Source organism: Gorilla gorilla, chromosome 20 (genome assembly GCF_029281585.2).
Source record: "Gorilla gorilla gorilla isolate KB3781 chromosome 20, NHGRI_mGorGor1-v2.1_pri, whole genome shotgun sequence".
Taxonomy (NCBI): domain Eukaryota; kingdom Metazoa; phylum Chordata; class Mammalia; order Primates; family Hominidae; genus Gorilla; species Gorilla gorilla.
The window spans coordinates 28189122-28195603 of record NC_073244.2 but is presented as its reverse complement, the minus strand read 5'-3'; positions in this window follow the sequence as shown (position 1 = coordinate 28195603).

The following is a 6482-nucleotide window of genomic DNA, read 5'->3' as shown; positions in this document are numbered from 1 at the left end:
TGGGTTAGGGTCTCCCCAGCTGAGCTGGTCTTGGCAACTGCTAAATTAAAACTTTAAATGATCACAAAATGATTTGTCATAAAAGCATGTATATGGCCAGGCACGGTGGCTCATGCCTGTAATCCCAGCAATTTAGGAGGCCAAGGTGGGCAGATCATCTGAGGTTGGGGGCTCGAGACCAGCCTAACCAACATGGAGAAACCCCATCTCTACTAAAAATACAAAACTAGCCAGACGTGGTGGCACCTGCCTGCATTCCCAGCTACTTAGGAGACTGAGGCAGGAAAATTGCTTGAACTCAGGAGGCGGCGGTCGTGATGAGCCGAGATCATGCCATTGCACTCCAGCCTGGGCAATAAGAATGAAAGTCCATCAAAAACAAAACAAAACAATAAAACACAGTTAAAATGCCTTTGAAGAGTGAAAATAAAGGACTGATTAAACAGAGAGTTTGACATGGAAAAAGGCTGGTCAATTGTTTGAAAATTACATTGCTGCTGGGTGTGGTGGCTCAAGCTTGTAATCCCAGCACTTTGTGAGGTCGAGGCAGGCACATCACCTAAGGTCAAGAGTTCAAGACCAGCCTGGCTAACATGGCAAAACCCTGTCTCTACTAAAAATACAAAAATTAGCTGGGTGTGGTGATGGGAACCTATAATCCCAGCTACTCAGGAGGCTGAGGCATGAGAATCACTTGAACCTGGGTGGCAGAGGCTGCAGTGAGCTGAGATTCCATCACTGAACCCCAGCCTGGGAAACAGATCAAGATTTCATCTCAAAAACAAAACAGGTGGGGCGTGGGGGCTCACACCTGAAGTGTCAGCACTTTGGGAGGCCAAAGCAGGCAGATCATGAGATCAGGAGTTCGAGACCAGCCTGACCAACATGGTGAAACCCCGTCTCTACTAAAAGTACAAAAATTAGTCAGGCATGATGGCATGCATGTGTAATCCCAGCTACTCAGGAGGCTGAGGCAGGAGAATCACTTGAACCTGGGAGGCAGAGGTTGCTGTGAGCCAAGATCGCGCCACCGCAGTCTATCTTGGGTGACAGAGCAGGACTCCATCTCAAAAAAAAGAAAAAAAAAATTATTACATTGCCTGCATGGACTACAACTTTTACAATTAAGATGCATAACATAAACACCACACAACAAAATAGAATACAAATGATAGAGTCGGCCACAAAGGACAGTCAAAGCTCTATTACAGCAATAGAGAAAAATATATATCTACTGTCAGAGAAAGATAACTTGAAGTACTTGAGAAATGTTCTCCAAAAATGTAAAATTATTTTGTTTTAGTTTCTATAAAAAACGTTTCTTAAGCATTTTTAACTTACAAAAAAAGTTAAATGCATGCTGTGTCAGTTTCACTTTTCTGAAGAATTTAAATAGAAGAAAATATTACATATCAAAAGATAAACTTTTCTGATAATAAATTTTTAGACTAAAAGTTAAACTTTACAAACTTGTATGCTGATCAATTTGATCAGAAGCCTCTTTCTTAGAACTGGGAGAGATGACACAAAGATAGTGCTTTCACATTGGGTGGGAGAGAAAATGATTACCGGGGCTAGATAATATTTGTTTCATTAAGCAATGCTGATTTTCATTGCTATTATGTCTCAAATTATGTTAATAATTAACTAATGGCCTTAATTCAAGAAATTTTCTAAAAACATATTTTCAATCAGCCTTAATATTAGCCAAAAGAGGTATAGAAATGAAGATATTTAACAGCCATAATTTATATTTTAAAATTAAAATACTTCTGGAAATCTGTAAAGTTTTCTAGGTAGAGCATTATATCATCAGTGTAAGATAATTTAACTTCCTTTTTTTCTGTTTAGATGCTTTTTATTTCTTTAGTTTGTTGGATTGCTCTGACTAGGACTTCTAGAATTATGTTGAATAGGACTGTTAGACTGGATATTCTTGTCTTATTTTTATTCTAATGGAGAATGCATGCAGCTATTGCCTTTTCAGTATAATGTTGGCTGAGGATTTGTTGTAGATGGCTCCTATCACTTTGAGGTATGTTTCATCAATGCCTTGTTTGTTGAGAATATTTTCATGAATGAATATTGGATTTTCTTCAATGCTTTTTCTGCATCTATTGTGTTAATCTTATAATTTTTGGCTTTTATTTATTTTTACATGGTGAATCGCACTTATAACTTGCATATGATGAAACATCCTTGCATATGTGGAATAGAAATCACACGGTTGTGGCAAAATAACTTTCTCATTTGCTTATGAACTCAGCTTGCCAGTATTTCATGCAGGATTTTTGTTTTAATGTTTATGAAAAATATCGGCCTGGAGTTTTCTTTTTTAGTTGTGCCTTCACTAGATTTTGTTCACTAGATAATACTGATTTTATATAGTGAGTTAGGGTGGAATCTCACCTTGATTTTTTGGAGTACATTCAGCAGAATGTCTTTGTATGTGGGGTAAAATTTGGATGTGATTCTATATGATCCAGGGCTTTTATGGTTGGTAGTTTATTACTAATTCAATTTCATTATATATTTTATACACTTTTGCTCTGTTCAAGACCTCTTTATTTCTGGTTCAATCTTGGAAAGCTGTTTGTATCAAGGAGTTTATTTATTTTCTCCAATTTTTTTTTATTTTTTTGAGACAGAGTCTCACCCTGTCACCCAGGCTGGAGTGCAGTGGTGCGATCTCAGCTCACTCTCACTGCAACTTCTGCCTCCTGAGTTCAAGTGATTCTCCTGCCTCAGTCTCCTGAGTAGCTGGGATTACAGGTGTATGACAACATTTCTGGTTAATTTTTTTATTTTTATTTTTTGTTCTTTTAGTAGAGATGAGTTTTCACCATATTGGCCAGGCTGGTCTCAAACTCCTGACCTCAGGTGATCTGCCCATCTCAGCTTCCCAAAGTGCTTGGATTACAGGTGTGAGCCACCTTGCCCAGCATATTTTTTCCAAATTTTCTAGTTTGCCTGCATAGAAGGGTTCATAGTAGTCTCTCATGATTTTTTGTGTTTATGTAGGATTAGTTGTGATTTCACATCTCTAATATTTAAATAGATGCAGAGAACAAAAAGAAAAGAACAGAAGCAGAATAAAAGTTTGACAAAAGTTGACATTCCCTTATGATAAATCTCTGAAAAAATTAGGTATGGAACAAATGCTCCTCAGTCAATAAATGCCACATATAACCAAAAAATGCAGAGCTAACAACATACTAAACAGTGAAATATTGTAAGCTTTTACTCTAAAAGCTAAAACAAGACAAAGATGTCCATTCTAATCAGTCTTACTAAACATAGTACTGAAAGTCCATGACAAAGAAATTAGAGAATAAAATCAAAGGCATCTAGGTTAGGAAGAAATTACATTATCCCTGTATAATTATCTTTTATTGCTGTACATAATCTGAAATACAGAAAAGCCTAAGAATTTACTATAAAATATTAGAATAAACACATTTATTAAGCTTTCAGAATACAAAAGCAACATCCAAAAGTCAGTAGCATTTATGTACACTAACAACTATCTCAAAATGAAATTAAAAAATAATTCCATCTCAATAACTGTAGTATACTTTGAAATAAACTTAACCAAAAAGTTGAAACACCTTACATTACACTGTAAATAACATTGAATAAATTAAGTAATGCACAAATGAAATATTACTCATTTATTGAATTCCATTAATAAATTTCTGTATTACAGAAAATGATCTACAGGTATAACGCAACCTCTATCAAAATACCAGTGGCATACATCATAGAAAATGTATATGGTATCATGAAAGACCCTGAATAGCCAAAGCAATCAAGAAAAAAACATGAAGGTATTACCATACCTTTCAAATATTCTACAATGCTATAGTAACTAAAGCAGTAAGGTACTTGAATAAAAACAGACACATAGGCCAATGGAGCAGTAAAAAAGAGACCAGAAATATATCCATGTATTCAAAGCTAACTGATTTGGAATAAAGATGACAATTTCTTTTCTTTTCTTTTCTTTTTTTTTTCTTTTTTTAAGATGGAGTCTTGTTCTGTCACCAGGCTGGAGTGCAGTGGCACAATCTTGGTTCACTGCAACCCCCAACTCCCAGGTTCAAGTGATTCCCCTGCCTCAGCCTCCTTAGTAGCTAGGACTACAGGCGCCCACACCTGGATAATTTTTTGTATTTTAGTAGAGACGGGTTTCACCATGTTGGCCAGGATGGTCTTGATCTCCTGACCTCCTGATCCACCCGCCTTGTCCTGCCAAAGTGCTGGGATTACAGGCATGAGCCAAAAGAACAGTATCTTCAATAAATGGTGTTGAGATAACTTTATATCCACAGGCAGAGAAATAAGATGAGACCCTCATCTCACACCATATATAAAAATCAACTAAAAGTAAATTAGACACTTAAATATAAGGCTTAGGATGAACCTGGTGGCTCACGCCTGTAATCCCAGCATTTTGGGAGGTGGAGGCAGGCAGATTACCTGAGGTCAGTTGTTTGAGACCAGCCTGGCCAAGGTAGTGAAACCCTGTTTCTACTAAAAATACAAAATTAGCTGGGCATGGTTGCATGTGCCTGTAATACCAGCTACTTGGGAGGGAGGCTGAGGCAGAAGAATCACTTGAACCCGGGAGGCTAAGGTTGCAGTGAGTTGAGATCGCGTGCCATTGCACTCCAGCCTGGGCAACAAGAGTGAGATCTCAAAATAGTAATAATAACAAATAAATGTAAGACCTGAAACTCTGAAACTACTACAGAAAAATAGAATGAAAACCCCATAAAATTGTTCAGGGCTACTGGGCATATACCCAAAGGACTATAAATCATGCTGCTATAAAGACACATGCACACGTATGTTTATTGCGGCATTATTCACGATAGCAAAGACTTGGAACCAACCCAAATGTCCAACAATGATAGACTGGATTAAGAAAATGTGGCACATATGCACCATGGAATACTATGCAGCCATAAAAAATGATGAGTTCATGTCCTTTGCAGGGACATGGATGAAATTGGAAATCATCATTCTCAGTAAACTATCGCAAGAACAAAAAACCAAACACCGCATATTCTCACTCATAGGTGGGAACTGAACAATGAGATCACATGGACACAGGAAGGGGAATATCACACTCTGGGGACTGTTGTGGGGTGGGGGGAGGGGGGAGGGATAGCATTAGGAGATATACCTAATGCTAGATGACGAGTTAGTGGGTGCAGCGCACCAGCATGGCACATGTATGCATATGTAACTAACCTGCACAATGTGCACATGTATGCATATGTAACTAACCTGCACAATGTGCACATGTACCCTAAAACTTAAAGTATTAAAAAAAAAAAAAAGGGCCATCTAAAAAAAAAAAAATTGTTCAGGGCATTAGTAAGTTGGTTTTTTGTTTAGTTTTGAGACGGAGTCTCACTGTCGCCCAGGCTGGGGTGCAGTGGCATGATCTCGGCTCACTGCAACCTCCGCCCCTCCCGAGTTCAAGTGATTCTTCTGCCTCAGCCTCCGGAGTAGCTGGGATTACAGGCACCCGCCACAGCGCTTGGCTAATTTTTGTATTTTTAGTAGAGACGGGGTTTCACCATGTTGGCCAGGCTGGTCTCAAACTCCTGACATTAGGTGATCCGCCCGCCTCAGCCTCTCAAAGTGCTGAAATTACAGACGTGAACCACCGTGCCTGGCCAGTTTTTTAAAATTTAACCTCAAAATCTTAGGAAATAAAAGGACAAGTAGATGAGTCAGATGACTTCAAATTAAAAGCTGCTGCACAGAATATGATACAATCAACGGGATGAGACAACTAAAAAATGAGAGAAAATATTTGCAAATTATACATGTGACAAGGAGTTAATATCAAAAGAAACTCTGCCAGGTGCGGTGGCTCCCACCTATAATCCTAGCAATTGGGGAGGCTGAGGTGGGCAGATCACCTGAGATCAGGAGATCAAGACCAGCCTGGCCAACATGGTGAAACCTCGTCTCTACTAAAAAAAAATAAAAAATTAGCTGAGCATGGTGGCGCAGGTGCCACCGTGTTCACTTACCATAACTCTCTTAAAAATTTCTATGTTTTGAAGCAAATTTTATATTTGCCACAGTTTGTGTAAGAATCCAATTTTTTTTTGTTTTTACAAAGAAAAACCATGCTGATTTAATCCTCTCACCTGTGGACAGTGTATGTTTTTATTTATCTTAACTGATCTGAAAGTTATATTGATAACCAAACTCTTCAGTTAAAACCAATTTTTCAGTGCATTAAAAAATACCAACTTTCAGCTGGGTGCAGTGGCTCACGCCTGTAATCCCAGCACTTTGGGAGGCCGAGGCAGGTGGATCACATCAGGTCAGGAGTTTAAAACCAGCCTGGCCAACATGGTGAAACCCCGTCTCTACTAAAACTACAAAAAAAAAAAAAAAAAAAAAAATCAGCCAGGTGTGGTGGCAGGCGCCTGTAATCCCAGCTACTTGGGAGGCTG